Genomic DNA, 9,896 nt, shown 5'->3' with positions numbered 1-9,896 from the left:
CTGAGCCGCTGTTTGAGCTGCCTGACCAGAGACTACGTGACCGCCGCTCCCGGAGTCAGGGCGTACGGCTAATATGCTCCAAAGCATGATGCTTGGGAAAAACGTCTCATTTCGTTCTGGCTGTGGCACGTCTGGGCTCAGTAAGAGGCGAAGAAGCTAAAAGAGATATAAAGGCAACATTTGGACAGCCCCGGTCCTCGGAGGCGGCAACTACTCAAGGTCACACGGGATAAATTGCGAAACGATTACAGCCTCCTTGCGTCAGTTGCGTGAGAGGAGGGGCGTCTTGCGTCTGCGCAGCAGGCATTCTGCTAAGATCCTGGAGCGCATGTGCTCGGGAAGTGCAGGGAAAGTGGGTGGAGTCTAACTACAGCACTCATTGGATGCCTCAGTGCACGGGAGTTTGGGCCCGCAGAGCCGGGGGCGAGCGCTGGTGCGTACACACTCCTCGCGCGCGGCCGTTTTTCCTGCTTCTGCTGCGTGCAATTAGCGCCATCTTGTCGTAGGCCTTTGTTTAGTGTAAACCTCAAGGTCCGAACCTTTGTTGCTCGGCCTCATCCTCTATTTGTTTTTCCGCTGTCTTTTATTATTTCAGTAACTTTAAACAGCTGGATATGCAGACCTTAGACAAATTCATACTGTGTTTTACCACAGAGATCTCTGCTATAGCAGTTTTTCATTCACATACTCTAATTATTAAGTCATCACCACTGTGTGAGGAATTCTAAAGGAATATCCGGGGAAGTTTGGGAAGGAAAGAAGATAACTGAAGAGTTTACATTGTGAGGGGGCTGAAAGTGGGAGTAAGAAACAAGTCAAACATAACGTCGATTATAGATTATACAGATTCCAAAAATAAAAAGCGCCCGCCCCCTAAGACTCTTGTGTTAGCTCTTACTATACTATCCTCCCTAGTCTACTTAACACACATTTCTCATTTTTTTTTTATTTACTCGGAGATACTTTACTGAGGTCATCAAAGTAACAGCCTAATGACCCTTACTGATTCAAAAGAACATAGAGAGGAATGACAAATAATATTGAACACTGAAGCAAACTAGAAATTGAAAACTACATCCTTATGGTGTATGACAGGGAAGGAGGAGGACAAGTGGAACAACTGGAGTAATTGGATTCTCATCACTTCCCTTCTCAAATGGTTCTCTTAAGAGTTTGCTTTTTTTCCCTTTTTTTTTTTTTAAATTCTTGTTGCATACGTTTAAAAGCCACATCGTGGAGTCAAATGGTGTTAGCTAAAGGGTGTCTAAGACCATGATTCTGTGGGTACATGGATGATAGAGGTTCCTGTTGGTTTTCCTGAGAGCCTGGCAAATTCTCGCCATGACCGCAAGGGGGATGTCGTGACTCTAGATATTGAAAGCAGGAGCCTGAGAATGGGACTGTATAGTATTTGCCAGCGTGAAGGACAGGCTTCTGGACTGCTTTGCAGATTAACATGGTCTACAGCCTGAAGGATTGAAGAAATGAGCCTGAGTCTAAAAAGAAAATAGGATGCAAATGAATAAGAAAGGAGGATTAGATCCACAACAAGGTGGCATAATTCTTCGCCATACAGCACAGTACTGTATTTCATTTATCTGTTGTCATCTCAATGTCACACTGGAAAATGAAAGGATCTGGCACATACTTTGTATGTGGGTAAATGTTTACCAGATGGAACAGGTGGCTGTCCAGTACCTGTGCATACTATATTTTAAATTACATTCTAACTGGCATGATTGCTATTTTAGCGTATTTGAAGACAGGAAACTAGTTTTAGTTTTTAAATATTTTAGTTTTTAAATATTTAACTCCCAGCCATTAATAAGAATTGTCATTAAATAGTAATCACTAATAGTATGTCTTTACTTAAGTGCCACATACTGACCTAAATACATTATCAAATGGAATGCTCACAACAATGGTCTCAAATACTATTGGTATTCCCATTTTACAGATGTAGAAACTGAGGCTTAGAGAGGTTAAGTATGTTATGTAGGTCACATTATTAAATGATAAAGCTAGAATTTGAAGCCAGACGGTATGACTCCAGAACCCGTATTGCTAACCACTAGGCTCTGCTGCCTCATAACCAAACTAGGTCTGATCTTCTACCTCCACATATATAGAAGATGAGTTTTATAATACTGGCCTAATCCATTATTAACAACAGTTATTTCAGGTAATGGAATAAAAATGTTATATATGTGTGTGTGTGTGTGTGTGTGCGTGTGTGTGTGTGTATTTCTTTATTTTTTATTTTAAGTAGTTTAGGTTCCCAGACCGCTGTAAAGAAAGCTCAATTTGTAATATAACTCATAGGATCAAGTTTATATTTTTAAAGCAAAGTCTCTTTAAACTGATGACTCAGGTGATGTTTTATTCAGTCTTACCAAAGATGAATATCATGCTGTGGCCCCTTCCATCTTTATGAAATAAAAATGAGGCATATTGCAGGGATTTGTCACTTTCGTTCTCAGAATTTTTCATGTACCTGTGGTAGAATTCAGGAGACAGTTCCCACTTTTCCATTTTGGCATTAGCTACACTATATTGGAGTACATTACACAGTGTCACTCCATGCAAGCCTGATTCAACAGAGCTTGCTCCAGTGAAGGGTAGGAAGAAGTATGTCAGGTGGTGTCTTTTTTTTTAGGTGATGTCTCTGTCCCCAGGGGTGGTGACAATTAGCAGGTTTCATTTCATATAGAATACCTGGTAACCCGACAACCTGCCCTCCTCTGATAGGAGAAAAAAGAAATAAAGGTGACCCTGAAAGAAAAGTGAGGCAACTATAAATCAAAATAAAATGTCATTTTCATTAGATAGAACACTTATATACCAGTGATAATAGTCTCATTGCACAGGGTAAAAATCAGTCAATTAACCTCACTTTGGATTTTCATTCAGGATTTAAAAACAGTTGGCTATTGGATAGGTCAAGGGCATATGTATGAAGTCTCTATTTGGGGAGGAGGGGGTAAGGCTGACAAAAGCAGAGATTTGCTCTCGTGGAGATCCATTTAATAGTTAATTCCTAATGATGTGGGAGTCTTTTCTGAATTTTTTAGTTTAAAGAGCCAGAATTTAAATTTATCCTTGAGCAGCATGGTATAGTAAAAGGAACCCTGAGCTAAGAGTTGAGTCCAAATTTAAGTTCTAAGGAAGGACCTTAGATCATTTAAAGTCTAACCTTTTATTTAATAGATGAGGAACAAAGAGAATAAGTGATTTGCCCAAGGTCACACAGACAGTGTTAGCTTCTGCTCTACAGCCTTCTTTTTTTACTTGGTGTGCTTTTTAGAAATCACCCACATGATTTCACATTAAGCATTCAATCAGTATAGAACCTTTTAAAAATGCTTACAGACAACTTTGTCCCATATGTTCTCTTCTACCTTATCCTTGCTCTTTAAGGAACATAATTAGTGAAATTATGCCGGCTATCTTTTCAGTTCACCTGGATTACATGTTCTCTCTATGTGAAGGGCCATTGGTTTTTAAGGTTCCCTACCCCTGCTCCCCAACCATCGGGAAAGGAAGTGCCCAGGTTTCCTTAGGTAATGAGGATTTAATTGAAGGCTAGTAGGGGAAGTACAGGCATCGTTGCAATACTCATAGAGCCAGAGTTCTGGAAGAACAAGGAGGGTGGCTCCTCCTCCTTGGTCAGGTCCCAGGAGAACCTGTCTATAGCGCCAGTTACAGGTCTTCCCCTCAGAAGCTGACTTCTGATATTTTTGTCTGCACTAACCCTGCCCTTTCTATAGCTCATCTTCCTTATGTCTGCATCTCTAATCCTTCTCTTGCAGTAGTTCCCACACTCTGGTAGGCATCAGACTGGGGAGCTCTTTAAGCATTCCACTCCTAGAGATTCAGATCCTGTAGATCTGAAGTGAGTCTAGGAATCTGCATGTTTAACAGGTTCCACAGGGTATTCTGATGGGAGTCGCATGGGGATTAGGACCACACCTCACTTAGAAACACCCCAAGCACCATAGTGTCTTATCTCCATACTTTTTCGTTACACGTTCCTATTAGAAAAATATTTCAGCACATACCTCCATTAGGTGTATATTTATGTCTTTATATACTATTGACCCTTGAACATTTTGGGGCTTGGGGCACTGGCCATCCCCCTGTGCGGTTGAAAATCTGAGTATAACTTTTGACTCCCCCAAAACTTAACTATGAATAGCCTACTATTGATTGAAAGCCTTACTCACAACATAAACAGTTAACACATATTTAGTCTGTTATATATATTATATCCGGTATTCTTACAATTTAGTAAGCTAGAGAAAAGAAAATGTTAAGAAAATCATAAGGAAGAGAAAATACATTTACAGTATTTATTTTATTTTTAACTTTCTCTAAAACATTTCACCTTTTTTTTTTACAGTATTTATTTTAAAAAATCCACACATAAGTGGACCTGTGCAGTTCAAATTTGTGTTGTCTAAGGGTCAACTGTATATGTATATAGTATTATTATTAAATGTATATAAAAACAGAAAAGAAAAATGGAAAAGATAAAAATAATTATAAATACATTTGACGATTTCCTTCCCGTACCCCAGTGTATCCCCGGGGCTGCTTTCATCACCCTTCCTACCTTTCTGTGTGGCTTGAACTACACCATCCCTATAGGCACTATTGGGCAGAGTAAAAGCACAGAAAAGTACCAAGTTGTCTCAAGAGTCACTGGTGTGAAGCAAGCAACTTACCTAGAAGGAGACCTGTGAACCCCTTCAGAAGAAAAGGGGGAGTCTGTGAGCATGATAGCTGCCATGGGTCTGATGAACACCTGTCTTCCACCATAGAATAATGAACTGTTTCAAAGCGTAACACAGTATAACGGTGACTCCACAGAGGCTGTAGATGAGGCCACCCTGCGTATTCTCTCTGCAGCTTTGCGCAGCTTCCCAGAAGGAAATATGCTCTGCCCAGGCTGCCGTGTATGTGTGTATGGTGCTTGCCCACTTCTCTCTCATTCCATTTATAGCATAATTCCCTGGTCTAAGCTGGGGAGGTCGCTTTCAGGATTAAAGGTAGCCAATAGAACGCTGGTACCCAGAGCCTTGGAGAACAGCACCTGTGTTTGAGTGGGTAAGTGTCCACAGGTAGCTTAATGAGAAATAGTAAATGAGTTCTTGAACCCAAATGCAGTTATTCCGTATGCAACTACTCTGCTCCTGCATATATTTTCAGGGGTCAAAGAGGCTTTACTTTTCCGGATGCATAATTTGTGGTTTTTTGATATTATTCTCTTGCCCGGTGGTACCATTTTGTGAGTAGAGCATCATTTCTATGAGTTAGAGAAACCACATTGGGACGAGCAAACATCTTAAGGTGTTATTAGAGCCCAAAGTCAGGACTTGACAAGTCTCAGACACATTTCAGAAATCAAGTGACTTAATAATTAGTTATTAAAATTGGAAGTGAGCTCCCCACATTCCTTTTTTTCCAACTAATTTTCCTACCCCTACTTGAAGAATTTTTACATTTTCAGCTTTCCTCTGTTGCCTTCAGGTATTTGAGTGCCGGCGTTCTATACTCTCAAAGGCCAGGAAGGGTGGAATGATGTTTAGAGAGCTCTGCGGAGGAGAGAGGAATAGGGTACTTCTTGCACTCAGGGCAGTTAGCAGCCACGTATATGTGTCTATTTCCTGATCAATAGGGATATTTGAAAATAAGGTACTTAGAATTTCATTGTTTTTCACTTGGTTTTACACACACTACTGAAAATCTCTAGGCTGGAAACAACATTTTTTCTGTCATTTTACCTTTTTCTAATTGGCATATGTGCTTATCATTTTTGTGTTTGGCCTTTATTTTTTTCCCCTCTTTAATTTCGCCCCCCTTCACTTTCACCCCTGACCTACGGATGTCGCTGTCTCCCCTTAAGAACTGGATCTCTGAAGGCGTGCCCAGGACCTTCTGCGTGTAAAGCAGTCGTGCTAACCATTGCACTATGGAGCCACCCCCAATGTTCTGCTTTTAATGCTTAGCATTATCTTGTCTAAAAATCTGCTTGTCAGTCTGGTCCCATATACTTGTCATTTTTAATGGCTGTCTATATAATCGCATTCTTTCTTGGGATTCATGTTTATTCCACTGAATCCTCTGTGCTTCTACTTTTTTTGTAGGGTACAGGGAGAGATTTGCTGCGTTTCTAAAATATCTCTGAAAACAAGCTGCATTTCAGAACCTTAACCAAAATTTACTTTTCTTCACTTTGAGGGTGCAAGCAGGAAGCCATTGGGCACAGCAAGGTATTGAATTCTTTTCTCTGAAGTTCATGTCTGTGGGTCTGGCTGGGTTACTTGATGAGGAATCTCAGCAAGAGGTCTCAGACACCAAACGGGGGCGGCGGGGGGCTGGCGGGGGGGAATTAAACTGACAGAGTACTTGATATTTCCAAAGAGTCACTTAGATTCTGTCTATTACTGCTGTGTTCAAAATGTAGACATAGTTCAGTTCTGTGATTAAAGTGACTTTCACTGTTAGCTTCTTTGTTCCTGTAAGATATAGTGGTGGGCTATAGCCCGTTCATCATTTGGGGGTGTAATGATTAGCTAAAGCTATTTTTCTCCAAAGGGTCAGTTATTTCTTTAGTTTTTCTCCAAACTATCAGCTTTAGCAGAAAGGAGCCATAAATTCTGTGACATAGCTGCCTCCTTATCTGTCTGGGGAGTTACAGACTGCACATATAAGACAATTCATGTACCTCTGCATAATGAGTTGAGTTTTATAAATCATAAATCTTCGCTTAACATGCAGGTAGTGTTGAGTGCCAGGTTTAGAAAAACTGATGTAGTTGCCAAGTTCACGAATGTAATAAATCATTTATGCTAAAGTAGCCCAGAATCATGCTCTCCTTTTAGGCAGACCAATTTCAAGGTGGCTGTTAAACACAAAAATGTAAATATCGATGATTGTTTTTCAAAATCAAATGTATTTTTTATTTGAAGAGTAAAACCAAATTATCTTTCTCTTTTTAGTTGAAGTCAGTTTTCTAGGATCTCTTCACTCTAAGAATCTATCAGTAATATATGTTTTCTTTCCTGATCCCTGAATTCTGCCAGAAATTTACCACAAAATATATAACCCGTACATTTGCAATCCAGATCTTTAATATGCTAAAAATAAGATTTAGATGTTTCAGTAAATCTTGAGGCAATTATTAAGAAAAACTTTTTGAAGTTTTTTGGGGTATTTTCTTCTTGGGCCATATTTTACATGGAGTTACCATGGATCTGAGGCAAACATAGCCTATTTCCACATTGCCTGTGTCTTCAGGCCAAAAAAGGGGAAGGAGTAGGGCCTGAAGCAAAGTGATTCCCAGGACAGAAACTTAAGGCTGTGCAGTGTGATGTGCCTCTCTAAGTTCCCAGGCTTTTATCCAGACTGCTGGAATATGGTTATTAAACTGAAATGTATTGTCTGAAAGTTGCTCATTTGGTAGATGAAAAAGCTATGAGGGTGGCTATTATTAAAGAAGGAAAACATGCAAGTGCTTTTGGAGATGTCTTTAAACAGAAAAATAGAAAAATGAAATTTTGCCTGAGGCTTTTAGGCAAAATTTCCTCCGTCCCCTTCCTCCGTCCCTTTCCTCCGTCCCTCTCCTCCATTTAAATGTCTGTATCCTTTTGCATAGTCTCTAGCACAGGGCCCCGTACTCCAGATGGCATGTGACTTCTCTTTGGAGAATCACAGAAATTCTTTTGGTATGGATATGTGAACAGCTACCCCTCCTGTGCTCCTCATGTGGGTAGTGTGCCCTTGGTTCAAGATTGTAGGGGCCAATTTCAGATAGAAGAACTTTTCCACTGAGTACCATCAGGCTTTCTTCTTTGACGAGATAATCCCGCTTAACTCGATGAATCCCAACTCTGAGGCCTAGAAATAGGTCCTAAACTGTGAGTTTGCAGAATCACTTAATATGACCTTTGTAATTTAATCTTGTGAAACTACTAGGAAGCTCATTCTTCCAACTTTTTTTTCATCCCTTCTCCCCATCCTCTACTGCAAACTCACTATTTCTTTATGTCTCCATGCCTTACGTATACATTTCCCATTACCTGGAATGCTCTTCTCTTTTTAATCCAAATGTTAAGCTCCTGCTCATCCTGTAAAACTCATTTGGATCTCACCTCTGTAAAGTCTTCTCTGGCTTCCTGAGGGAGAACTTGTCACTTTATCCTCTGTGCTTCTAGAGCATTTATCCACAGTTCTGTTTTGACATACACAAAAGAGTTTAATTATTTATCAGCATGTCCATCCCTCCCACTAGATTGTGATCATCTCAAGGACAAGAAGTTTTAATTTAGGTATTGGTAGTACCAACCATATCTGACACAAAGTAGAAACTCAATGACTAAATCTCATCCTTTTTTTTTTATTACCCTGTATACTTGAGCACTAACATAAAGCCTTGAGAGAGAACCAAGGTTTTTAAAGTTGCATTTCATCATAATTTATAAATGCTAAGACTAATGCATAAAGCACTTACTTAAGTCCCCTACAGGGATGCCTACGGTTAGAGTGACAGAGGCAAGTAGAAACTTCCTGCATTGTCCTGGGATTTTCTGTAGATTCTGGGTAGATCAAGTTCTGTTCTTTATTCCTGCATTATATCTCTAGGACTTTTATGTCTTTGTCTTCTCATTGCAATTATTCTGATCTAGGTGTCATCTTTTCACACTTAAACTGTAGCAATTATAGCAGGTATGACTCTCAGTTTATAAATTCATGTGTATAGGAAGTATCACATTTATTTATAATCTTAAATAAAGATAAATTGTAATATACGCTCCTATCCCAGCTGACTTGTGGGAAATGTAACCTCATTTATTTCTCATTTTCAGGCTTGAGTTGTGGTTCCAGGATCTTATATTTTGCCAGGAGATTAGAGAGGGCTCTGAGTTGCTGCTTATTGCTCAGACACCTGCTATTTCATCATTTGCACCACTCCTTCCAGTCCAGGTTTTGATTGCTGTTCTTCTCCTTAACTCACAGGAATCTTTTGCAAGGCTGTGAACCCTGCAGCCTAGGGTCCTGTCTCCTAGTTGCATCATACAGCCAGTCTTCTCTATTATGTTCCCTCCTCAGGTGCTGCCAGGGAGCAAGGCCATTTCCAGGTCCTACAAACTCATCTTCATCAGCAACCCAGGGGAATCTCTTTCTAGTTTGCTTGGAGTACTTCCCTGCTCTGAGGATGGTTTCCTCAAGCTCTAGTTTCTATTGTACTCTTTTACAGTAATCTTAATGGTTTTTTAAACCCCTATCATTACAACCAAAACTTTGATTTCCTTTTCCTTAAATTTCCACGAGGGGTTAAGGGAAATATCTGTAATCCAGTTCTTTCAGAAAAAAAAAGAGAGAAGAAAATTTAAAAGTTATCAAATCCTTCCATATGCTGATCTGCTAATTGGCTTCATTGCCTTCTCTCTCTCTCTCTCTCTCTCTCTCTCCCCGTCTCCCCACCCCCTCTCTTTTTTCTTTTTCTCTTAACTCCGTCCCTCTCCTCCATTTAAATTATTTTGCACATTCCAACCAGCATAGCTATTCTAAAACTCCTGTCCAGAAACCTTCAGTGGCTTCTTACTGTCTTCATAATAAAATCAAAGCTCCAAGAACCTTAGTCTACCATCAGGGCTTTTCATGATTTTCTTTCTTTCAAATCTGATTTCCCATTATTCCTTTGTCAGAAGCTCCTGGCTTTACCCCTGGCTTTACCCTATTCCTTTACTCCTATCCACCCTGCACGCTTTTCCACCTCCTACCATACTTGACTCCAATGCGACTCCCAGATCAAGTGCCAGCTTCTTCAGAAAGCTTGGATGTTAGCTCATTCCACAGTGATCTCATCCTTCATAAAGCCTGGCTCTTTTCTG

The 9,896-nt window shown here is 40.1% G+C and overlaps 1 protein-coding gene across 1 annotated transcript in view; it reads left to right on the top strand.

The window, feature by feature from the left end:
- The window catches only part of CTNNA1 (catenin alpha 1), a 301,788-nt gene that overhangs the window by 25,043 nt on the left and 266,849 nt on the right, over positions 1 to 9,896 (top strand). The window lies entirely within an intron of this gene.

The sequence above is a fragment of the Pteropus alecto genome, unplaced genomic scaffold (genome assembly GCF_000325575.1).
Source record: "Pteropus alecto unplaced genomic scaffold, ASM32557v1 scaffold78, whole genome shotgun sequence".
In the NCBI taxonomy this organism is placed as follows: domain Eukaryota; kingdom Metazoa; phylum Chordata; class Mammalia; order Chiroptera; family Pteropodidae; genus Pteropus; species Pteropus alecto.
Note: the sequence above shows the minus strand (reverse complement) of the source record. Positions and strands in the feature narration are given on the sequence as shown.